This window comes from Mytilus californianus, unplaced genomic scaffold (genome assembly GCF_021869535.1).
Source record: "Mytilus californianus isolate M0D057914Y unplaced genomic scaffold, xbMytCali1.0.p SCAF_9, whole genome shotgun sequence".
Classification (NCBI taxonomy): domain Eukaryota; kingdom Metazoa; phylum Mollusca; class Bivalvia; order Mytilida; family Mytilidae; genus Mytilus; species Mytilus californianus.
The window spans coordinates 51251800-51278819 of NW_026262745.1; the positions used below are offsets into that span (position 1 = coordinate 51251800).

Genomic DNA, 27020 nt, shown 5'->3' on the forward strand with positions numbered 1-27020 from the left:
TTTCTCGTATTTCTACACTCAAAATATTGTCAAAATAAAACAGTATCCAGTGAAATGTGAATAAGTTCTTTTTCATCACCGTGAAAAGGAAACAAAATATTGAAAAAGTAAAAAAGTGATCCATTTGAAAAAATTAAAATAAACTATATTTTTGTCTAGCATTACAATTTGAATTATTACAGAGGTTCATTTAAGAGAAACAGAGGTCCAAGTCAATGAAAACGAAAGTGCTTTGTTGATTGTGTCGCATATCATATGGACACGACATCAACATTGTTCTGGACAAGATCAGTTGACAATACCAGTGTTGTAGTGTCTGAATATGCAGAAGGGGGTGATAGTATGTCACCTAATCTATTTTTTGCTAACATCAAAAGGTCAGATGAAGGAATTTATAGATGCCATGTTCAAACGGTTGACGGAATAATTGAAACCAATAAGGTCCAAGTATTGTTTAACACTTGTTTGTTGTTAATAATATTAATATTAGTTCGAATAAAGTTATAGTAGATACAAAAACACAAAATATTCAACACACAAACTTATACTATCGATAAATATTGTGATAAAAACAAAAAACAAAAACCAACAAACATCAAACTTACGAACTTGCAAGAATTGTAACTTTAAACACCTGTAAAAAATTCGACATCAAGAGAAAACGTTTACTTATTAATTTTTTTGATTTTTAGTTATTCTGCAAAAAGGCTAAACCGTTTCTTGATAATTTGTTTTCTTTAAAAAATCAAGAATTCTCTAAATATACTGCCAAAATTCACTAAAAGGAACTTAGTTAATATAAACTGTCATTTCCTAACTTCAGATATTTCAGTTTTAAACGGGAAAATTTACAGAACATTTTTGACAAAAGGGACGATTTTTCGTCCATTTTCCTTCATTTTCTACATAAGGAAATGCTTGTACCAAGGCAGGAATATGATAGTTGTTTACCATTCGTTTGATGTGTTTGGATTTTTGATTTTTTCCATTTGATAAAATACTTTCCGTTTTGAATTTTCCTTGAAGTTATTTTACTTTTTGTTACTTTTCCTTTTTTGACGTTGGTGTTGCATTGGCCACATCTTACGGTGTTATATCCCAACTTGTAAAGGCGTTTTTGATTCCAATAAATGTAATCTATGTATTACTGGTAAATTATTAAGTCATGGGTTTTGTTACCACAAAATATCTAAAACATTTCTAAATCATTCATAGATACACATACAAGGTTTTGAAAGTTGTATATAAAACACTAGATATTTTCAATAAGTCATTTTCACGGACACTGTTATACCGACACCGATACCTACACTGACTAAAAAATAGAGGGACCGTATAAAAATGTCAAAATACCAGTACAGTGTATACTAAATGAATTTAATTTAACAATTATAACTAAATTAACGAGGTAAATCATTCTTAAAAATAAACGCATATATTTTTAATGTGGTGACCCTGTAAATGGGGTGGATATCCCATAGAAGTTAGTTTGTTTTCTATCATTAATAATTCGGAATCTGAGCTAAAAACAACAAGTGCTCTCATTAGTTTTGGAATTCTTTTAGTGATGATTTGTGCTATTCCAACTGTTTTTCTTCTTATTGTTGAAATACACTGATTGATTTTATTCAAGCAGTAAATTACATTTCATGTAGTTTTTGGGGGTAAAATAACCAAAATGGGTATTAATCTTATCAAAAAAGAAAATCGGGTACACCGTTTTACGTCAAGCGTGTTTGAGTTGACTGTTTTGTCCAGAAAACGTATAAAGCAAAAATATTTGATAAATCAGTTTCGCTTCAGAATCATTATTTTTATATATTTAGGCTACATTTTGATATAATAACATTACACATTCACAGTATCAAAACAGGAAATAAATGGGTGAAGTGAAATACCTTTCCAATGTGTCATAACAAAAGAGTAGGTGTGTTTGAATAAGCTTCATGCTATTTCAAATGTTTAAACTGGAAGTGTATTTCTTACTTGTATTTTGGTTTACTTTCGTTTTTTTAGTGAAAAATTTAGGCATATTAATTATTTTATTCATGAAACATATAAAAAAAAGTGGGACACATAATAAATAAGTCCATAACTTTATTAGTGGATCTTAAAAATGCATATCTTAAAAAAAACATGCGTGTGTGTGTGTAATCTAGGGTAAATATTCTTCAACCTCTGCAAATGTTTAGTCTGCCATTCCACATAATACTTAAATTAAATTTGTTTAATGTTTTTTTTTAACAATCAAAAATTCCCCCTGACAATCAATCAGACAATAGTTTTTAGTTCACAAAAGGCCTTAAAGTACATGAGATGCTTTATAGCTAGTAGATGCATTTGTCTTTTAAAACACAACTGTCATGTAAGGATCGTAATTATGCCAAGTGGATAAATGTATCGGTTTTCAAGAGCTAAATTGACAGCGCGGGTCATTCCTACAATGGCTTCAATTTTCACGATTGAAAATATTATCGGTGTAATTGAGAAATAAATTTGACGTAGTAGAATCCTGGCTTTCTGATTAAAGTTCTACTAATTTACAAAAAGCCTCCACCCTTTTTTTTAAATTATTATATGAAGATCGGTCAATTCTCAGCTTCTAAGCAAAGCTAATAAATCAACAAATTATTGAAAATATTTTTGTTAAATAAACAATATGTAAAATGTTAATGCCTGTGCTCATTGTACACCTTGAGATGACCCCATCTAAAAAAGGTTACCTGTCGTCCAAGGCATAGATGTAAGCGTCAGTGTCGATAAGTTTTCGAAAGTGTCTATTACAAACGAGATAACACATCATTATGTGTATGGATATGTTATTTATCGATACCGTAAATATATATACGATCAGGCTAAACTTATCGATCCTTTAATTAAACTTATTCTCAAAGGTTACCAATTTTAAACTGTAATTGGATCTTTTAATGTTTATTTTTTTTTTTATTATCGCAATAAATATTGTTATCCATGAATTAAACCAAACTAAATAGTATTGCTGTCCCTATTAACATTCACGTTCCTACACTCTTTTAATACCTTTATTTTGGCATTGCTTAATGAATGGCGTCTTTTACACTAATTCCATTGGATTTTGGATATGTACTGATTGATAGTCTAAAATTCTATGATTATTGTATTAGTTATTATCGGCTTTGAACTAGCTTTCAATAACTGCCAGTTCTCTCAGATCTGTACTGTGTGTATTCAGTCATGTAAGTGTTATTATTGTTTATTTTTTTCCTTTGTTCTGATGAGTTAACTCCTTTTCAACTGATTTTTATTGATAAGTCGTATGATGTGCTGTTACAACGTCGTCCCAGTTTAGAGGTAAAATAGGAGGGGAAGGGGTGGAAGACCGCAAACAAATTTAACCCCGCAACATTCTGTATGTGTTCCTTGTTGTATTTCATATTTAATTGGTTGTTTGCATTGTTTAATATTTGTATTTTCTTGGCTTTTTATAGATTTCTATGCGGCATGGGATTCTTCTTCCACCGATATATATGCTATTCAAGTGTCATGCCCTTTATTCAAACGATGCACTAGTTATTGTATTACGCATGGGATAATACACAGATAAACAAGTGGATGGACAACGGTTAACCATAACACGTGCCGTCTATTCGGACGATAAAAACTCAAATTGGCATATGATGCATACGAAATTCTATTTTGGTTTACCAACAAAAAATTAAACAAAAATTATAAATTGCATGCCTCCGAAGAGGTTTTCTTCATTTACCTTCATCAGGAACGCTCAAAGCAGTTTATTTTACATCTAAGTAAAGTGTATATATATCTTGTTTAACGTTTATTATGGACACTATTTCATCTAATGTTTGACGTTTATAAAACGTTAGAACTGTGGGCATTTCGTTTTACTGAATCCGTCATCTATGCAAGTATATGAGTAACGCGTCATCAACACTTATTATTATTGCATTTATTCAATTAGTTTAAATATATTTGGTTTGCTTAAAAACAAACCAACCTTACAATTATCATAGTCTAAGGATATGTCTAGCCATGAATATATAACAATGTAACATGCATACAAGTTATTTATATTGTACTAAATAATTTATCTATTGAATAAAGAAATTTCATTGTATTTAGAATTAAAATTTGTGATGACGTGAATCATAGAAGCCCATTGTATGCACCATGTTATGATAATTATATACATATATATGTTTGAAATAAAAAAGACAATTTATAATGTTACGGTGCTTCAGATTACCCAATGGTTAATATCATAATGTCGCAATAGTTTTCGATATTAGTTTCGAGACTTTTCAAACTGGTATGTTACACGTGCAAAATTGGTTTTAAACTGTTGGTCAGTTTTTGTATCACTTTGTTACCATGGTAACTTGAATTTAAGTGGATGTTACGTGATAAAACAATTGCTAATAAAGATTTATAAACAACATGTGGAATCAGAAATGACTTAATATTATCACTGTACTGTCAAGTTAAAATTCCTTTAGAACACAATTTTAATGATTTACTTTCAGCAACTGTGATGTGTCCATGCAGGTGTGCATACAGGAGAAAGTTAGAGTATTGGGCCTCAAAAATAGCTCCAAATAAAACACTAAATGAGCTGTTAGAAGACTTACAACCTATTATTCGGAAAATTAAAGTAGAACTGTCGGTTAAGAAGAGCAAGTTATCGTTGGAAATCAGCAAACATATATCAACTGTAGACAATCGTAAATCCTCTCAGATAATTGGGGTGGTTGGTGCCGTTCTTATCATTATAGTTTTAGGAGTAATTCTTTTACTTGATTTTTCGACTTTATTGTACCACTTTAGAACAGGATTTTCCCAGAGAATATAATGATATTAACTGATAAAATGAATGTTAAACAAGATTACATCTTAAGATGTGGAATTACTAATTACATTAATATTGACTAGCTTAAGGACATGAAGTATTAAAGAAATCTTGAAAATGCTGTTTATTTTTATGAATAAATAAAACTTGTTTAGTACACTATAAAGTAAACAATTATATATTAAATTACCAATAGTCCTAGGCCTACACTTCTGTTATTGAATTCGTTTTGTGTGTCGATGCTTTTTCTTGTTTAATTAACAATAGTATATTATAAAATATTGTAAAAAATAAAGAATAAAATTATTTTATTGAAACTGAGGTAAATTTACATTATTATTGCAAAACACTGAAATCGAAACAAAATAGTAGACAGTTGTTCTCTTTATAAATTAAAAACTATTAGAATTCGATTAGATAGAATGGATTGTATGCTTTCCATCTATTATCTTATTATTTAAGTAAATAATTCATAATATGAACCATTATTAATCTTTTGTTGTTAAGACTGCTGTATTTGTCGTTCAAACAATGAGATATAGTTTAAAAAAAAATATCATAAAACTAAAAGGTGGCGATCAATTACTATTGTCAATATCATAAGTAATCTCTATTTGTTTAGTCTTCTGTTTTTATCCCTTAAATAGTGAAATATACTTTAGCAGAACATATCATAAAACTAAATGGCGATGAAGATTTGTCTCATTGGCACTCATACCACATCTTCTTATATCTATGAACAATTATTATTCAATTCCATAATATCTAATTCTTAGAACTATTCAACCTGACAACTGAATGTTATCTACATATAGAACAATTGAAGCGTTACTTCAACTCGAAATATAAAAGGTTAAAATCAATTAAAACATTATAAAAGAAAATTTTGATCATATCGTTTCGTCTTTGAAACAAAACACACATACAACATGTTTTTCATGTTATTGGAAACGTGTAATTAAAGTGGTTGAAATTACTTTTCAAATTTGCACGTTACTTTTAACTGCGAAATCTAAATATTTAAAATGAATTTAAAAGTAATTAAACAAGTATTGATCATATCGTTTCGTCTTTGAACCAAAACACTTTTTCATATGTTTAATGTGAAAAATGTTTTTAATGTGGGTGCAATTGCTTTTCAAATTGTTTTACCTAAAACCATCATACCGATATGTATATTTTCATTTTAGAATGTTGAGTGCTGTTATTTCTTATTTCAAACTTATCATAGCAATATGTTGTATTCATAAATAAAATAAGGCAACTGCACTCTTTATTAGGACAAGGATTAGGATAAGATATTAAATGTATCAAATATGTTTGTGTTCAAAGAATATTTTATGAGATATTTTAGAAGTGTGGAATACAAATAAACAAACAAAAAAGTGCAAATCCTTATTTTAAATCCCAAATTAAACGAACATAAAAACTCAAACTTTGAAACAAGGCCTATAAAAAAATGAAAACAACACGTTAAATGATTTCATGCGTCTGAAGTGCTTTTCTTGATTTACCTTCATCAGGAACGCTCAAAGCCGAATATTTGAAAGTCGAGGATGTATAAGAACCGAAACAGTTGATGAGCTATACGACAAAAAAAAACTTAAAAAATAGCCAAATCCATCTACGGTCAACTTTGCCTGAGGGAGTTAAAAAGCTTAGTTTCTTTACAATTTCAAAATTTATGAACGGATAATGTTAGAAAGGTTTGTTATAAATCATGTCAGTACTGAAGTATTGACTACTGAGATGATGATACCCTCGCGGACTGATAGTCCACCAACAGAGGTATCGCCCAAGTGCTGTAAAAAATGAAAACAACACGTTAATTAATGTCATGCGTCAGAAGCGCTTTTCTGGATATACCTTTATCAGGAATGCTCAAAGCCGAATATTTGAAAGCCTAGGTTGTTTAAGAACCGAAACAGTTGAAGAGCAATATGACAAAAAAAAACGTAAATAGCCTAATCCATATACGGTCAACTTTGCCTGAGGCACTTGAAACCTTAGTGTCTTTACAATTTCAAAATTTACAAACGGATAATTTTAGAAAGGTTTGTTATAAATCATGTCAATACCGAAGTATTGACTACTGAGCTGATGATACCCTCGGCGACTGATAGTCCACCAGCAGAGGCATCGACCAAGTTCTGTAAAAAATGAAAACAACACGTTAAATAATATCATGCGTCCGAAGCAATTTTCTGGATTTACCTTCATCAGGAACGCTCAAAGCTATTTGAAAGCTGAGGATGTATAAGAACCGAAACAGAATAAATTGATATTTGCAAGAAAAAAAAACGAAATTAAAAATATCTGCTCTTTTGATATACGACGGCTTGTATCGATTACTTAATCTTTAAATACGTAATTTTTATATCTGCTAATGACAGGCGAATACGTTTAATATTCCATAGGTAGTTGTCATGTATTGGCAATGTAAACAAATTGAAGGACAACTTATAGTCAAATATAAGAGAATGATATGATTCGGTTGCCAGATCACTTGACAATTACTACGGAGTGATTTACGTATTGTATGACATTAATATCAAACATTAAATACTTATGTTGATTAACAATTTGTGTTTGATCAATGTCTGTCATAACATATGAAAAATACATATTATATGAATATCTAAAAAGAATTAATGTGAATTGATGATATCCACAGTAATAATCGGAAATTCTTATTTTACATTGATATCAATTAAACATTCAGAGCAATACGTATTGTACGGAATTGAAGTATGACATATGAAAAATGGTTTCCAAATTACATTTTGTTTTTGTAAAAATGGTTTATCATTATTTTAATGTATCAAAAGTAGAAGTAATGGATTAAAAATTAGATCTCATATTGCGTAAAAGAAATAAATAAGCAAATTAGTATAGACTTGAAGTGAAACAATTGCATGAGCATTTACTTGTATTTGAAGGTAAGCTTGTAACTACTAGCTTGGTGTTTTAATCAAGGTGGACGTAGAGACAGGGTCCGAGGAAGCGAATTGGGCATACAATTTTACAGAGAATGATAAGATTTAATCTCTGGTTTATATTTTTCCAGACAGTTTTGTTGTTCGACAATTTTCTGTGTATTCTCCTTATAAAATCATTAAAGTATATAAAGGCATTCATCCAACATTCAAAGATATGATTCTCTGCGACTGTCTTACCAGTGAGAGTTTAGCTATCTATAAAACAATGTTTACTCCATTTTTTACATAAGTTAATGCCTGTACCAAGTCCGGAATATGACTGCTGTTTTCCATTCGTTAGAAGTATTTGAGCTTTTGATTTTGCTATTTGATAAAGGACTTTCCATTTTGAATCTTCCTTGGAGTTCGTTAATTTTGTTATTTTAGTTTTATTTCTCCGTTCACGATATGAATGTCTTTAGAGAAAAATATGAAAAAACGGATCTTTACTATGTGACCAACTACACTTCATATTTGATTTGGCCTCCCATCAGTTTTAATTCGAGCGTCAGTGGCAAGTCTTATGCAGACGATATGGGCGTTTTCTTAAACCCAGTTAGAAACCTTGTAATTTTGATGAGTTTTTACAAACATAGAATTAACTTTAAGGTTAAACCACAAAAAAAAATATTCATGAAAACTGTGAACAGTTCATGACTTTGGAAGAAAACCCTTACATACTTAAGTAATGAATGAATAGATATTAATGTAATTACAGAAATGTAAATAAATAATCCGTATGGAGACCAACTGCCATAAGGTCAATCAAGTTAAAATGGCTGCTTTAAAATGCAGGTGCACTTGTTTGTGAACATTGATGGGAGCTACGAAGGGGTAAATGCTATCGCCGTATTAGAGGCTCATCACAAACTAATGGTGTTCAGTTGTGCAATGATGTAAATGGTTTACTTATTATGCCGAAGACTGCCGAAGAAAATGCCATTGTAATGGAGTTTTTACAGCTATGGGGGTATTATTATATCTGTTTACATTATCTAAGATACAATATACCTCACTTAATGCAGTTATAAACTTTTTGCTTTATTCATATAAGTTTCAACTATTTGACAATTCAACAAGACTACGACCATGGACCAAGAACAAATGCATGTAATGTTTTGTCTAGAGTAAAGTAATTGCAATAAATATAAGAAACAAACTGATTTGAAAACACGAAATGAAGTTAACAAAAATGTGAATCACCCCTACCATGAAAAAATAAATAATCTTGAATTTAAATGCCAATTTTGTTTTATTTTTTCTTGTCATAATTTTCAACCGATGTCAACAAATGAGTAAAGAAAATCCTCAAAACGAAATTCAATCAAACTTGCACTGATCCCTCTTTGTTATACTTGACATTACATTGTGACCTGTAATGTTCTGTTTTAGCATGCTTTATTTTTGCCGGTTCCCATACTGAAACATGGATTTCTACATGTCTTCTCATTATAATTGGAGATGGGAGGCGACATTTACCTGCAATGGAATACTTCCAATTGTTTATCGTTGGTTTTCTTCAATTTGATAATTTAAAATAAATTCGTAATTTAGATATTATTTAACGAATTTTTCCTGTGTTCGGTTTAATGTTTTTTTAAATATCACGTTTTATATTTTTTATTGATCAAGTTTTGTTGACACCTGGGTAAATTCTCATTCTTGTTTATTGGGTGTATATTTCAAAAAATCCCGGCTCTACAAGTTTTTGCATGAAATCTGTCTATGTACACGGAGTTTGGGCTAAAATAAGGAGATGTGGTATGATTGCCATGATACAACTATCCACAAAATTCGAATGAAGTGGATGTAAACAAATTATAGGCCACTGCACGGCTTTTTAACAATGAAAAAATCCAATATCGTATAGTCGGCTATAAAAGGCCCCGAAAAATATGAAACAATACAGTTGAAAAACGGCATAATGTATAACAAAACAATTTACGAAAAACAAAAATAACAGACAAGAACCAACGACAACAATGAACTACAGGTTCCTGACTTGGGACATGCACATACATAATGTGTCGGGGTTAAACCTGCTTGAAAGCGCTATCCCTCTCCTAACAGTTGTAAGGGCCATGGACACTTTCGAACTTGCCATATCGTTATCAGTTTTGTTTTTCAATTTTGAAGGTAATATCGTGATTTCGAACAATGGAGACAGATTAGACATAACAGCATTTTATCCAAGACGAACTTACTTAATATCAGAAAGTAAAAACCATATACTATCAGCAAAAATGAATTCATAACACAATACCAAAGGCAAAAACACTAATAGATGCGATACATGTATACCCAGGCATCATTTTCGTAACCGGTATTTTGCATAAATGTGCCTGAATTTTGATATCAATTTGTATCGGCGATAAGTCGAATTTAATAACGTAACAATCAAAGAAAGGAGGAGGGGTAACGGAAACGACTAATAGGACACGCCCGTTATCATCTTTGATACATATATTCCAAAATCAGTCAACTAAATCTTGGTAGAGTCCAAAAAACTTTCGGAGTGATGACTTCAACTTCAAAACGTAAAACCCTAGATTTAAAAGCTTCGTTGCAAATGTTGGCATTGCTGTGTTAACTAAATAAATTCAAAACACAAATTCAACCGAAGGAACGAGAAGGAATTGTAATCAAAACACGATACAGCATCTTTAAACGCACTTTACATAACTGTTAAAATATCTTATATAGACTTTTAGTGTATCCACCACTAATAAAAGAGGTAAATTTAACATGTAAATGTAGATTGTACTGATATTTCCCAAGTAAAAAAACTCTAAAACATAAAAAAAAAGCATCAATACATACATATAGAACTCATACTTTAAAGAGAGGCGAAAGATACCAAAGGGACATTCAAACTCGTAAGTCGAATATAAACTGACAACGCCATGGCTAAAAAAAGAAAAACAGACAAATCGGTGTGAGCCAAGGCTCCGTGTTGAAGACCGTACTTTGACCTATAATGGTTTACTTTTATAAATTTTGACTTGGATGGAGAGTTGTTTCATTGGCACTCATACCACATCTTCTTATATCTATAAACAATAGTACACAAAACACAACATGGAAAACACGAGCCCTACCAAAAACTCAGGGTGATCTCAGGTGCTCCGGAATGGTAAGCAAATATTGCTCCACATGTGGCACCCGTCGTGTTGCTCATGTTAGTACAAACCCGGTAAAGTCTAATACGGTAGGTCACATTCGTGAAAAGGGGACGGGATTTTAGTTACGATATTAGGAACATATCCGCTATCATCTGTGAAGTGGATATTCCGTAACGGTAAACCAACTCGTGATAGCGTCCGTAAAATTTACGAAGGAATGGTTTCAACTTCACCACTTGGAACTCTTGGTTTAATAGCTTCCTTGTAAGCAGCAACCCTCTATCAAGGAAATCATGATAGGAAATACAAGCCCTGGAGTATCGTATCAACTGGGAGATATATACTCCGTATGCAGGCGCTGCTGGAACGTTGCTACATAAAACTGTACCCTTAGATATTTTGATAATTTGAAAATTAATAAAGCAAAAAAAATACCCTTCTATGACAATCGAAAGTAATCCGAAAATTCGTGATAGATACTGACAGAAAAACAAAGATTGCAAGTTACAACGAGGAACACGGAGCAAATATGTTTATTGTGTAAAAGGTTTTTACCCTTACGTTCGGCTGGCATGATAATTTATTTTCTCGTGTGAATTTAAAATAAAAAGTATGCATTCACACCGATATTGAACAACTTTTGACAGATCTAATTGGTTACAATGTTGCATGATTGCAAAACGAGAATAACATTTTACATTTCTGTTTTGTTTTTCCATACGCTGACATAGCATGTGTAATTGTCTATTGTAGCTTAAATAGAATGTGGATTGGCTTATCAAATACAAACGAAAACAATGAATACACATGGGAGGACGACACAAAGCTTATCGATACTGGTTATAAAAACTGGCGACCAGGTGAGATTATTTTAAAGAACAAACACAACTACTGCAAAGTTAATGTTAATTCGGGACCTGCTTTTGGTGTTTATGGGGCAATCAAAGCGATATCAGTTGTATAACACCAATAACCTAAATTATTAGACAGTACAGCAGACCAACCCAAATTTAAACATTAGATTCCGACAAGAGGAAATAACAGCGACAAACAAAACATTATCAACATATCCAGTCATGGTAGAGGCGCACTATGTTGTAGGATTTAACCAGTTGAACACGGAAATAAACTGCACATGATTTTGAAAGCAGGGTCAAAATTCCCTGGCTACTAACAGGAGCTAGCTAGGGTAACAAATAATCTCATCATAGATATCAGGATTGAAATTGTGTACGCAATACACGCGTTTCGTCTACAAAAGACTCATCAGTTACATTCGAATAAAAAACTGAATTTCTTCAACTTAAAGCATTCAAAGTTCTCTTGTCTTATGCTCAAGTTATGTCAAAAGTAAAATCACAAAAATACCGAACTCCGAGAAAAATTCAAAACGAAAAGTCTCTAATCAAATGGCAAAATCAAAAGCTCAAACACGTCAAAAGAATGGATAACAACTGTTATATTCCTGACTTGGTACAGGCATCTTCTTATGTAGAAAATGGTGGATACAACCTGGTTTTATAGCTAGCTAAACCTCTCACTTGTATGACAGTCGCATAAAATTCCCTTATATTGACAACGATGTGTGACTAAAACAAACAGACATAAGAGGTAAAAATGTAAAAATAGGGGTACAACAGTCAACATTGTGTTATAGTCTTTATCACTAAAAAAAGCAAACAAATATGTAACAAAGAAACACAAAAAGGCAAAACAAACAAAGCACACAAACAAAAATAACAAAAATTTACCATAGCACAATAACACAATGATGTGATGTATAAGTACCGAGCCACGTCAAATGGATATCACCAAAAATAGACTAAACAGTTAAAGTAATATTTAAAAACACAATTAAAAGAATACCATAACACGTTATTAAGATGATAAACAACGTCAGTACGCAGAATATATACTTCAAGACCATCGTGTTTTATTTGTGAAGTTGATATGGAGTATTTATCAACAAGGTCTTGGTACCTTCCGATGAACTTTTTTAGAAAAAGAACGAAACGTTCTTTAACATACCCCTGGTTCATCAACTTTCTGCTCAGACACTAGTGACGTTTTACAAAGTATGAGTAGCAGCTGCAAGCTCTTGAATACCGAATAAGTTGGGAAATGTATATCCCATATGCAGGTGAAGTTGGTATATTGCTACTAAGGTGGGGGAAATTGATAATTTCAAAATTAAAATCGTCTCGTTTGTCATAGATTCTGGTACTGAGATGACCGTGTATGTCAAATTCGAGGTCAAAGTCTACAAATGAGGCGGAGGAAGCCGTGTTTGTTGTTTCTTTTATTTCTAGTTCTGGTGGATATACTAATGGAACCCAATCAGAAAAGTTTGGATTGTTAATGGAAAGAACATCATCAATATATCTGAATGTGAAATTAAATGACCTGGTTTCTTTGATCTTCTTGTTTTTGACAAGTGTCTGACGGAACTCCGACTCATATGAAAATAAGATAGGTCGGCAAGGAGAGGCGCACAGTTCGTTTCCATAGGAATGCCGACAATTTGTAAAAAAAGTCTACCTCCAAATTCAACAAATATGTTGTCAATAAGAAACTTCAGCATACTGATCACTTGTTTCTCTGTGTAGAATTTTTACTTTTTTGTTCACTATTAACAAAATATGCCAAATTTATAACGTATGCTACCATTTTTATGTTGAAAAGCATTGTGGATTATTTTTTTTAGACGATGTTTCAATTTCACATGGGGAATGGTGGTATACAGGGCTGAAAAGCAAAAGTTTTGATAGAACTAATTTAAGAAAAAGATCGAGGTTTAAAATTATCCAGAAGTTCTTTAGAGTTTTTTTTAGAATCCACATATGGTTAATACCACTATGTAACCGCCCCCACCAAGGATGACTGGGGAGTAGAAGTATGGTCACTCTTGGTCTTGTTCCGACCGACAGTAAAACTTTAACCTTAGTTAGGCGTTGGTTTGGCTGTGCGGGATGTACATGTTCGAGGTCACGTCTGTTCAGACTGGGGACGTAAATTCCAATGCCTCGTGAATAGAGTGTGCCAATCTCTTTGCACATTAAGAACCCTTGCAAAAACGCTTTGAGGGGTCCAGATGTGGCCTGTTTCAAGGCCAAATTTCTGTCCGTATCAATTATATCCTCATTTTCTAGTAGCATTTCAAATTTCCCCGATCTCAATCCCAGACGGCTTCTATTAAGGACCTACCTATTGTATTTATTGTTAATTTGTTCTCGTCCTGAACACGAATGAAATATTTGCCACTGGATGTTAAGCAACCAACCATCAATCAATCAATCAGTTTACCCGGACCCAAATTATATGAAGATGGATCATACCTGAATAAATTGAGATTGAACTGTGGTTATTTTTTATTGGAGTTAGTTTTGCCTAACAGATGATCATTTAATTCGAAGCTTAGCCATCGTGCTCATGTCTTCTCATTCCAAATTAACGTTAAGTACAAACTATATTGTATTATATTAAAATGTGTTCTTGTCGGATTCAAATAAATAACATTCATGCCTACGGTTATTAGATATAATATTTAAGTTTTTAAGTGTTATGCTTACTTTCTCATTTACACAAACGCATGTATGTGTTACGAAAGTAAACTATTGAATATATCTAATGTGTGCATCGTCTTGACATTTCTATTTTCCAACCATATAACATACAATACGTTGTTCCTTACACATTAACAGTTAGTGGTGTATCTTATGAAAGTACATCCACATTATTATCAAATTTGAGACAAATTAGAATTTGTAACTGTGTCTGTGTTTGTGTGTATTATGTCAGTTTCGCTGTTCTATTTAGACGCATACCAGCTTACAACAACAAAAAGCAGACAAAAAACAAGTTCAAACAAATCAATGTAAATTCCCCTCTCTTTTTTGGTAAGGTTCGTGTTGCTCACTCTTAAGTTTTCTATGGTATGTTTGTCGTTTTTCGTGTTTTTTTTTCAATGGCATTGTCAGTTAGTTTTCGAGTTTTTCGTCTCTTTGTTAAATGATTGTATTTTATATATTAAACCACATATGTTATTCAGATGATAGATTAGATGATAGAAGAATAACCGATTCGATTTATATTTCGCAATAAACGTTTTTAATTCCACTTAAATAACAGGAGAACCAAATGGTGGTGTTGACCCAATGTGTGTGGAAGCTCATTTGACAGGATGGAATGATAATCCGTGCTCTAGATCATTCACAGTTGTATGCCAGCAAATTGAAGGTATTTCAAATATGATATTGTTTATTTATATCTTACAAACGCTGTAGTGAGACCGATCAGTATCATGCACATGAACTCAATTTGTGCAAAACAGCAGTTGCCGCAATCTGGTAAGCATAAATTGCCCTTACTGCATCAGCCGGAATACGATTCCCAATAAAATCTAATTGGAATTCTCGATAAGTTTGAAATATATATCAGTACATTATTACGATATAATTATAGACCATTCTTTGCTTTTAACATGTTTAAGACGTCATGTGTTATACTTTTAGTTTTGACTGCGTTTTTTTAATTTACCATCTGTGCAATACATCTTCATCCCATAGTAGTGCCTCCGTTATATTTACCAACAAATATTACAACACGATTAATTAAAAATCACTTATTTGACGTGAATCCAATATATGTAATTTCATTGTTTATTTTTCTAATACATTATAAGCTTGCTTTATTCTTCGAAAATAACACTAATAACAAAGTATGTTTACTCGAGCGAAATTGGCTCTTTAAGATTAATTTATACTAGTGCTTTGTATATTGCTTGTCAAGATAGAACTTGGAACTAGCATTCAAATACTAATATATTACAATCTTTGGCCGATTGTAATAGAACATTATTATTCATCTCACCGCCTTTAAAAATCATTTGAACATTATTTGCTCACTCGCAAGACATTTAATTAACCTTAATTGCTGTATGTAAAATTTTGAGACTGCTCCGGTAACATAGTTTTAATAAAATAAAATACGAAGTTGAAGTCCTTTAGAAAAAAACGAAAATTTCGTTGTGTAAGAAATGAACATTTTACAGACAGAAAACTGGGAACAAGTTCATAAACGAACGTTAATTCTCTGTAAGGGTGTTTAAATAATTTTCCATTAGAAGAACTAACTATTCAGCCTCTATACATTTTCTCGTACTTGACAGTCTTTAAAACAGCATTCAATTACCACAATAACATAAATCCTGTTCTTTGCAATTGCACTATTCAATAGAAAATTATGAAAGACATATTGAAAGAGTTGGTCATGCTTTGTTTCATAAAAAAATGGCTTGCATAGATATAAGTTTCTTGTCTTAGGGATGAATACATTTTACTTTGTAAAAAATCACTCTGATTCAAACAAAAATTTCTCTGAAACTGACATTATCAAGATGCTTGATTTTGTGATTGCTAACATTTTTGTTACGTTTGGAGCACATGTTTTTCACCAAACAATCGGTATTCCCATGGGAACCAACAGTGCTTTCTTCTTGCCGACTTTATCCTTTATTCCTATGAGGCTGACACCATACAGGAACTTCTTAGGAAGAAAGAAAAGAAGTTAGCAATATCCTTTAATTTCTCATTCCGCTATGTAGATGATGTTCTCTAACTAAATAATTCACAATTTTGTGACTACGTTGAACGCATCTATCCCATCGAACTTGTGATAAAGGGTACAACAGATACAGTTAAGTCTGCCTCATATCTTGACTTACATCTAGAAAGTGACAATGAGGGTCAGTTGAAAACAAAACTTTACGACAAAAGAGATGATTTTAGCTTCCCAATTCTGATTTTTCCATTTCTATGTAGTAACATTCTAGCAGCGCCTGCATACGAAGTATATATGTCCCAGTTGATACGATACTCGGGGCTTGTGTTTTCTAACATGATTAACTTGATAGATTGTTGCTGCTCACAAGGAAGTTGTTAAATCAAGAGTTTCAAGTGGTGAAGTTGAAATCATTTCTTCGTAAATTTTAAGGACGCCATCAAGAGTTGGTTGACCGTTATGGAATATCTCTTTCACAAATGGCGACGGATATGTTCCAATTGTCGTAAATACAATCTCGTCCCCTTCCCCCGAATGTGACCTACCGTATAATACATATCACCGGGGTTGTACTTAAATGAGCAACAAGATCTGCTCACCCTTCCGGAGCACCTGAGATCATCCCCCGTTTTGGAGGGGTTCGTGTTGCTCAGTCTTTGTTTTAATGTGTTGTTTTGTGTAGTGTTGTTTGTCTGTTTCTCTTTTTTTTTGCCATGGTGTTGTCAGTTTATTTTCGACTTATGAGTTTGAATGTCCCTTTGGTATCCTTCGCCTGTCTTTTTATATAGTTGAACTGTCTATTTACCCTTTTTCAACGAATTATAACTAGTATATGTGATTGTCATTTTTAATTCTATGCGATATTCATGTGCCTTGCTTCCAACAGCTCTTTGATTGGTCCGTAGGTGGTTTGTTGCAACGCTAAATGGCTGTCCTTATTCAATATATCCTCATTTTCTAGTTGCCGTCCAAATTTCCATACCTTCATACCTACTGTATGTATTGTTTATTTGTTCTCGTCTTAAGCATCCGTGATATATTTACCACTGGATGTTAAGCATCAACTAGCTGAGTTGCAAATTATAATTTGAATATTGTAAAATAAACATTCATTCTTTTAACAGTCTATTTTTAAAATGCTCTTTCTGACTCTTTTTAAAATGCCTCACACACTCAAAATAGAACTGAAGGGCATATTTAAAAGGTAAACAGTCTGTCCGTCTTGTCGTCTGTTGTCTGTCGTCAGACCGTGTACATATAAAACTCCTCACAAACGCCTCAATGGATATTAATTAAACTAATTAGAAAGAAAATAACCAAACTTACTTTCTTCAATATACTAAAAGTATTGCAGGACGGGATATTTGTTGTTTTTTTTTAATTACAGCTCTACTTAATCTTGCGTCCGAAACGTTGTGTCCAGAACATACCTCACAGTGGTTATTCTGATATTTACACTCACATTAATACATTGCATGTATTTGTTCTGTTTGGCCTAACAGATATTACAACCAAAGAAAATGAAAGTATTACCCTTACATTTGGGGTGAAAAACCTGCAAGCCACCACATCACTATTCTGGACAAGATCAGTAAATGGTACCAGTGTAATTGTTTCTCAGTATCCGAAAGGCGGGAACGTTACATCGCCTAGTCTGGTCTTTGAACATGTTAAATGGACAGACGAGGGATTGTATAAATGTCATGTGACTAACATTTCCTGACTGACACAAACAGCTGAAACGAGTCTTTTTGTAAATGCAAGTATGTAGAAAACATCTATATTAATTTTATACTCGTTATTTGGTGTCATTCGGTTTATGTGTGATGAATTCATCTACATTCAAATACAATAAATTCTTACACTGATGAGATATAAAGATAGTTGTGCCCCCTTCATATACACGGATTTTCTTACAAATCCGTACGGATCTCACAAATCAAGGTTTTTTTTTTTTTGAGATTTGGCCACTTTTACGACCGATTTAATAGTTGTTACGAGTTATTGCGAACTATTTGCTGTTTATAACGGATTATTACGAGTTGTAACGATGTATTTCCAAGCGATTTAAGGGCATTTTAAGTGCTTTTTACGGATTACTACGAGTAAATTACAGAATATTACTATTCATTGAAGCGTTTACATGTTGGTTATGATATGTTAGCGTGTTGTTACGAATATAAACGAGTTAGTTTCGAATATTTACGAGTCCATATGTCTTTGTAGTTGTGATGCCTTTCCCCAAATCGTAAACAATATGCGAGAATGCGTTAAGCTTACGTATCTTTTCATAACTACATGCCAAGTGCGCGTAATAACTGTATATAGCTAGTAGCAATCCGTAATTAACACGACCAAATTGAAACTGGTAATCATCCTTGAATAAGCCGTAAAAACATGTAAACTAACCGTAACTAATCGTAAAAAAAATTGGTAAGAGTTCTTTACGGATTATTGCAAGCAGTTTACGGATAGTAACGTTTTGTTGCGAGCGGTTAACGAGCGGTTTTCGATACGTACGGATTGCTACGATTATTTACGTAAAAACTTATCCATGGACAACCGTTAGAAGAACATGTAAAAACAAACTGCCTCTCCTTTCAAAGATTAATTGTTAAGAGTGTCTGCGAATTGTTGCAATCATTTACGGATGATTGCGATTGACTACGATTTGGCAAACCGTAAGGACTCGTAAGGAAAATTAATAATTTTTGGACAACTCTGATTTGTTCCTGTAGTTACGAGTACTTTACGAAAAGATACGTACGCATTCTTACATATTGTTTACGATTTGGGGAAAGGTATCACAACTGCAATAACACAAGGACTCGTTAATACTCGATACAAACTCGTAAATATTCGTAACAACATGTAATAAAACATGTCGTTACTAACATTTAAACGTTTCGATGAATACTAGTAGTAATATTCCGTTAATAAGTTCAACGGTCAAAAATGCATATACACCGATTGACCTTTTTTCGATTAAATGTATTTGATAACAATGATATGAAAATAGTTTACAACAATGGGAGGCCTCGATGATTGAGTGGTCTAAAAAGTCGAACTGTATTACCAGCCAGTCACTCTGAGTTGTGAGTTCGAATCCCACACGTTACAGGAGTGTTCTACTCCAATCTTTATTGACTAGGATTGTCATTTTTCCTACCGAAGGTCGGTCGTTTTCTCCGGGCACTCCGGCTTCCTCCATCAAAAAACACTAACAGCCACGAAATAGCACAATGGTGCTGAATAAACAAAGCTAACAGTAGTATACCGCTGTTCAAAAGTCATAAATTGATCAAGATAAAACAAATCCGGGTTACAAACCAAAACCGAGGGAAACACATCAACTATTATAAGAAGAATCAAAAGAACAACAGAAACACCGAAGTGCAACAAAAACAAACGACAACAAACATAGGAACGAACTATTTGATAACAACTGCCATATTCCTGACTTGGTACAGGACATTTTAAGAAAAATTGGTGGGTCGAACCTGGTTTCATGGCATGCCAAACCTCTCGTTTTATGACAATGTTTAAAAAACACTACGTGACAGTGGCGTTATACACTAATCAATAAATCAATCAATCAACACAAATGATACAGACCAAAAGCAATAGGTATATATATATATATTTATTGCATATTCAATGTGCCCAATGAATATACAACTGCAGATTTGTTTTGTTTCATTTCTTCGCAAGAAAAATATAAACAACAAACAAACAATTGAAATTTGAAATTTGGCTGATTATTTGTCATGGCATTTATTCAACAATATTCAACAATATAAACCAACAAACAACCAACATCAACAAACTGGCCAACAAATTAAAACTTGATGACAATTGGTCACTGAAGGGAAACCAACAGTAAATGCATAACAATTTCTAGCTGCTGGGCAGATCCATAACAGCTTAATGAACGATATTTGAATAAATCACGGCCAGTTGAATCATGTTGATGATGACATCCAACGCATTTTCCATATTGAACGGAATGCCATGACGATAGATATTCTCTTTTTAATTATTCCTGCAAATTCCTTGAATATTCAGGTTTCATTGGATCTGCCGATGAATATTGAAACGTCTGACAATTTTGATGATACATGACAATCTAATTGGAACATTCAATACATTTGGATCTGTTCACCATGTAATCTGAAAAATAAACTAAAAACAGCAGCAATTTTGTTTGTTAAAGGGAGGGAGGGTGGGTTGTGCAATCTTGTTGAAAAATACTCGTGGAATGAAAATTTAGCGGGAACACGTGTTTATATATGACCAAAGTCCACGAGGCGCTTCAAAGCATATTCTTTCGTATGTTTAAATATATGGTTGTAAGTATTTAAATGGCAAAACGTAAATAATGGACTGACGTACATTTGAAACACAATAAACAAATAAATGTATTGTTAATGCAATAAATCAATTTAATTATTAGATCATTAAATTTTATTATTGCATATTCAATGTGCGCAATGAATATACAACTGCAGATTTGTTTTGTTTCATTTCTTCGCAAGAATAATATAAACAACAAACAAACAATTGAAATTTGAAATTTGGCTGATTATTTGTCATGGCATTTATTCAACAATATTCAACAATATAAACCAACAAACAACCAACATCAACAAACTGGCCAACAAATTAAAACTTGATGACAATTGGTCACTGAAGGGAAACCAACAGTAAATGCATAACACTTTCTAGCTGCTGGGCAGATCCATAACAGCTTAATGAACGATATTTGAATAAATCACTGCCAAAATTGGCATTTTAGTGAACTCTCAATCAAATGCTAATCCGCCATGACAATTTAATAAGCAGCATAAATTCAATGAAAATATAATCAACTAGTTGTTATTCTTTTCAACATACAACAAAAATAAACAAACAACATCATTCATGCATCGGATAAACAGAATTATTTGGTATATAGTAAAATTGTTCTAAAGCAGTTTGAAATGAATTCAAAAATATATCATTGCCAATAAACGACAAATGGACGCCATCATGACTAAATAAAGATTGATGTTTGTCTTCAAAATCAGAATGAGTTATAGTGTAACCCCCAGTTTTATTTAAATGTGATTTAACTCCCCTATTTGTACGTTTCCTGGTTGCATCCATTGCTTTCAAATCTTTTGAATATCTCCATTTCAACCTTGGTAAAATGCTTGAAAAAATAATTTTACCTCCATTCACCATACGTGCAACTATATCTAGCATAAATTTAATATCAAATAAAAGTTTGGCACAGTTAACAAGTCCAATATCATTGCCACCACAGTGAAGCAAAACAGCATCTGGTAAACCGCAACAATGTATCAAATTCTCTACTATTGGTACAACGTTATATACTGACATACCGGACATTCCTGCCCACATCAACTTGTAGCCTAACTTATGCAACCCCAAATCATTTCCCAAAGGTCTTATTTGACTATGTGATGAGGCTTTGGCAACCAAGGAAGATCCAATAATCCAAACCACAAAAATGCCTGAAAACAATTAAAATTATTTAATTTACCAAACGACTTAGCCTTATATATGATTTAAAAGAATTAGAATTCCATCTCCCCAGGGTTTGTATTTCTTCATCCGTTTTGCCTTCCAAGGCTGCAGTAGTTGCAGCCCCTATTCGGAATGAATGCGTATTAAACTCCTCAGGATTCAAACTAATAAAATTCAAAGCAGACCTTAAAACAGCTAAAAACTGAAAACGAGTCAATTTATTGTGATTAATATGACAAAAAAGTTGGCCTTGAGAATCTGGACGTAACTGTAAGTAATCTTTTAACATTTTGACAACACACAGTTCGTTATCATTATCATTTGAAGACAATATTAAAGTTGTTGAACAACCAATTTGATCCGTCTTTGAAGACAGTATAGTAACAAACACTTCAGAATCAATATCATTAAATTTAATATTTGATATTTTTAAAACATGATTATCAGCATTTTTGTTAACATATGTGATTTCTCCAATTCTCATAAATCCAAAAAAGGCTAAAGCAAATGCTGCCCTAAACAGTTTTGTCTCATAAAGTGACTTACAAACATGGTGAAGAATTAATATAAGCCGTTTCAATACATCAACAGTAATAGGTTTTCTTGAATCAACTCTTTTACATTTTTTCCAAAATGAATGATTTGCTATAATCATTCCAATTATTAATTTTCAACTTATGATTAATTCCTGATAGATATGTTTTTGCAGTGGTGTAGGAATAACCATTTTTTGAAAGATATGCAACGTAATTAATTATGTGATCAACAGGCGGTGGCCAACTTTCCTGTATTTGAAAACTAGTCCGAAATTTATTAAATGAACAGATTGCATTTTCATACACATTCGTTGTATTTGAAGAAACAGAGTGCTGTAAAAGTTTATTCACTTCGTCTTTAAAAGGTTCCAGAACTCCACTGGAATTGGATGTGGACGATCGTTGGCTAGTGGTGCTAGACGTCGAAATTTCTGAAAATTTGCACGAGATAATGCATCAGCAATTGCATTGTCCTTTGACAAAATGTGAACAGCTTTAAACTGAAAATTACCAATAAGTGAACAGTAAACAATTAACTCAAAATGGACATAACTCGTTCAGATTTGCTTGACTTTTTGTTTAAAATATTCACTACTGCCAAATTATCAATGTGAAAAAGTATGTTTTTCTTGTAAAATTGATCAAACCACAAAAATATTGCAAGTGCTATTGGAATGATTTCAAGGTATGTTATATCTTTAAATATTTCTGAACTATTCCATTCTTTAGGCCACTCGAGAAAAGTCCATTTACCATTAAGATAAGCTGAACACCCTTTACCTAATCCACCAGCACTATCTGTATATAGTTCAAGATCAAAATTTGATATCCATCCTATATCATTTATATACGAAATCCCATTAAACTGTTCCAAAAATAATTTCCACATTAATAAATCATTTTTCATGCCTGATGTCACCCTAATAAAGTGAAACGGTTTTGAAACTTTGCCCATGGTTGAATACAAACGACAACTAAACGCTCTTCCAGCAGGTAGAGCCTTTGTGCAGAAAGCTAATGAACCACATATTGACTGCAATTCTTTTAACGTTACTTTTTTCATGGCTGACAACTTAATAATTCTGTCTAAAAGTTCTTCAACCTTTTTATGTGGAATTTTAACAAGCATATTAACCGTATCAATTGTAAGACCCAGATATTCAATCAGTGTAGTTGGACCTTCAGTTTTTTCATTTGCAAGTGGGACTCCTAAATTTTTGCAAATTTCATCATACTGAAACATCAGTTGTTCACATTCATCAGAATCTGATTTGCCACCAAATAAAAAATCATCCAAATAGTGGTCTATATTATTTGAACCAGACTTGCTTTTTAAAACCCAATGCAAAAAGGTTGAAAACTTTTCGTAAATAGCACATGAAATTGAGCAGCCCATTGCCATTGCCTTGTCTATGTAGTATTCATCTTCAATTTTAAAACCAAGTAAGTCAAAATCTCCTGGATAAACCGGAAGTAATCTAAATGCTGACTTAATGTCCATTTTGGCTAATTTAGCACCTTTTCCAAGTTTCTTAACCATATTAACAGCATTATCAAATGACGAATATTTAACCGAGGTAAACCTTTCATCAATGAAATCGTTAACACTGCTCAATGGCGGATATGATAAATGGGTAATTAGACGAAGTCCCACAGTTTTTTTAGGAACTAACCCAATAGGAGAACATCTAAGATTAGATATTGGTCGTTTACAAAAAGGACCTGCTATTCTTCCTAATGATATTTCAGATTCAATCTTAAATCTAGCTCCAACAGGATTTGACAAAACAGATTTAAAATTTTTTGATTCAAATGGAAATCTTGGTCCATGATAATTCAAACTAAATCCAAATTTAAAACCATTAAACAAAATTTGTTTGTCTTGTTCATTAGGATAATCTCTTAAAAATAACTGTAATTGTTTAATATTAATAGGTGAATGTCCTATCTTCCAAATATCATATCTATCCTTTGAAAAATCTGAAAGAAAGGTTAATTTCAATTCATTTTATTAAATCTAGGTACTGAATACCTTGTGTTAAATGGTGGCCTATATCTATTTTGTTGAACAAATGAAGGCCTGTTTTGTCGAAACTGGTATGACATTTGAGGTCTATTTTGGTTAAACATTGGTGGCCTCAATGATCCATAATGAAAACCTTGGTTACCTTGTAACCTGTCAAATCTAACACATGATAAGGCTGGATGTTGTAATGAACATTTCATACAGTTATGTCTATAAAAACACTGAGATTTCTGACAAAATCCTTTAAAGTTAAAATCATAACAAGGTTTTTGTAAGTTATCCTGATAGACTACAGGATTAGGTGTGCCTTGCGATCCCTTTGCAATGAATTTCAACCAAAGAAAGCCATCAATCTCAGACCAAGACTTGGAGTGATTTAGTGATAAACGTAATCTAAATTGTCTATCATACTGGTAAACTCTATCAAAAGGAGCATCTGATATAGCATCTCTTATGATTGACATGTATGTAAACAAGTCTTGTGCTAAGCTAGCATGCTTTTGAAGAAGTATTTTAGAAAAATTTGTATAAGCTTCAGTCCATAATTCAATGTTATTTATAGTATTGACCTTTGAAGGTTTATTGGAAATGACAAGCATTCCATTTTCAACAGTAACACTTTGTTTCTGGTCCACATTGCTATAATATTGACTATTTTGTTTAAGTAGAATACCAAAATCAACATATTCAAAATTCCAAATTTTTTCTTTTATTTGTTGAGAAACAATTATATCAATTTCATTAGCACATGGCATTAACAAGGGACCAGTATTATTTAAAGTATTACCCGGTCCAGCCTGAACTGCTGTAGTTTTCAGCTGTTTCTGAGACGGAGGCTGATTATTGGGCTCCACAGGTTGATCTGCTTGATGATGCTCTGGCGCAGGACGCCTTCTATTTCCACGTCTACCTCTGTTGACCACTTGGACAACTTCCTCAGGGACGGGTTCCTCTTCGGGTGCAGGTTCTTCATGAGCAGGTTGTTGAACCCTAACGTCGTTTACCCTGGGCCGTAATCTCCGACGATATTCATTCCTTCTCCTAGGCATTTTATAAATGAAATCAATATTAGTATAATGTTTATATATATATAAAGATGTTCTAATTTATAAAACAGATTACATTGATGCTTCGACTGCATATAGATAAAATCGTGAATTTAACAACTGTTCCGTACTTGAAATATATATATAAATATAAATGTGTATATAAGTACGCATCTTAAGACAGCTAGAAGTGTATAATAACCCGCAGTTGTAAATGCAATATATTTGTAATAATTGGGCGTTCCATAACTTGATAACAGGTATAATATAAGTGTCAATTTATTATATCAAATTTAAAGACGGCTATATACATGTATGTACAATAACATCCAGCAAACTGAACAGCAGTTGATTTTTAATTAAATAAATGCCGTTACATTTGTAATAATCGGGCGTTCCGTAACTTGAATAACCGGTATAATGTAAGTGTGAATTTAAATCAATACAGGTAGATAAAGTACGCAATTAAAATAACTAAGCGTATAATCGTAAGCAAGCCTACACATGCATTTCATAGCTAATTAAATGAGAATATTCAATGCTACAATGGTAAAATAGAAACAAAAACTTACCGATAAAAATACCATGTTTAAGAACTGTGAATTAAATTCAACAACCAGAAGTCAATGAAATTAAACGGTAATAAATAAGCATATATTTAAATGTAATATTGAATTGACAAAAAACAATTCATGTATTTAATTGTGAAAGTAAAGGGAAACAAAATTACGACCCCGTGCAAACACGTGTTAAATTTAAAGTTACCTGTTTTACTTTATCGTTACAGGTAAAAAGTTTGCTCTTTGAATGTAAACCAAATTAATAAAGTGAATTTAAATGCATAAAAGTAAACGTATTTAAAGTATAATGAATAAACTAAATCAACTTATCTTATTAACGCTCTGGTCCTATCCTTGTGCAATCTTGTTGAAAAATACTCGTGGAATGAAAATTTAGCGGGAACACGTGTTTATGTCTAGGTTAGTCTATGGAAAGGTATATACTATGAAATTTAGAGCGAGGGGCTTGCCCCAAGCTCTTAATTTCATAGTATATACCTTTCCATAGACTATCCAATTTAGCACATATTTACAACTCGAGTAATCTTTTAATTGGTCTGTTGATAGTTTATTTTGGCTGACTACTTGTATCACAGGTGTTTGTAAAACGGAGCTCATTAACGAATTTTGTAAATCTACTCACCAGTATCATTGTAAAATATGTGATTTCAAAAGGCCCTTCACTCCAGAATGAAAAGATGGTAGCTGCTGGTGTAAGTATGTATACTGATATAAAGCGGTGTTTTACTATACATGTTCTTCTTAGGTAAGATGACAAAATGAATTGACCAAAAGCAGGTAATAATGAAATTGCAGTGGAA

General features: G+C 32.4%; 1 long non-coding RNA gene across 1 annotated transcript; it reads right to left on the reverse strand.

The window, feature by feature from the left end:
- Nucleotides 1–20238: 20238 nt before the first annotated feature.
- On the reverse strand, nucleotides 20239–26607 carry LOC127714392 (uncharacterized). Its single transcript, XR_007987713.1, has 3 exons — nucleotides 26212–26607; nucleotides 25381–25634; nucleotides 20239–22018 (listed from the first exon to the last, which is right to left on the reverse strand). It is a non-coding gene; the product is annotated as an uncharacterized LOC127714392 (long non-coding RNA).
- Nucleotides 26608–27020: the final 413 nt, after the last annotated feature.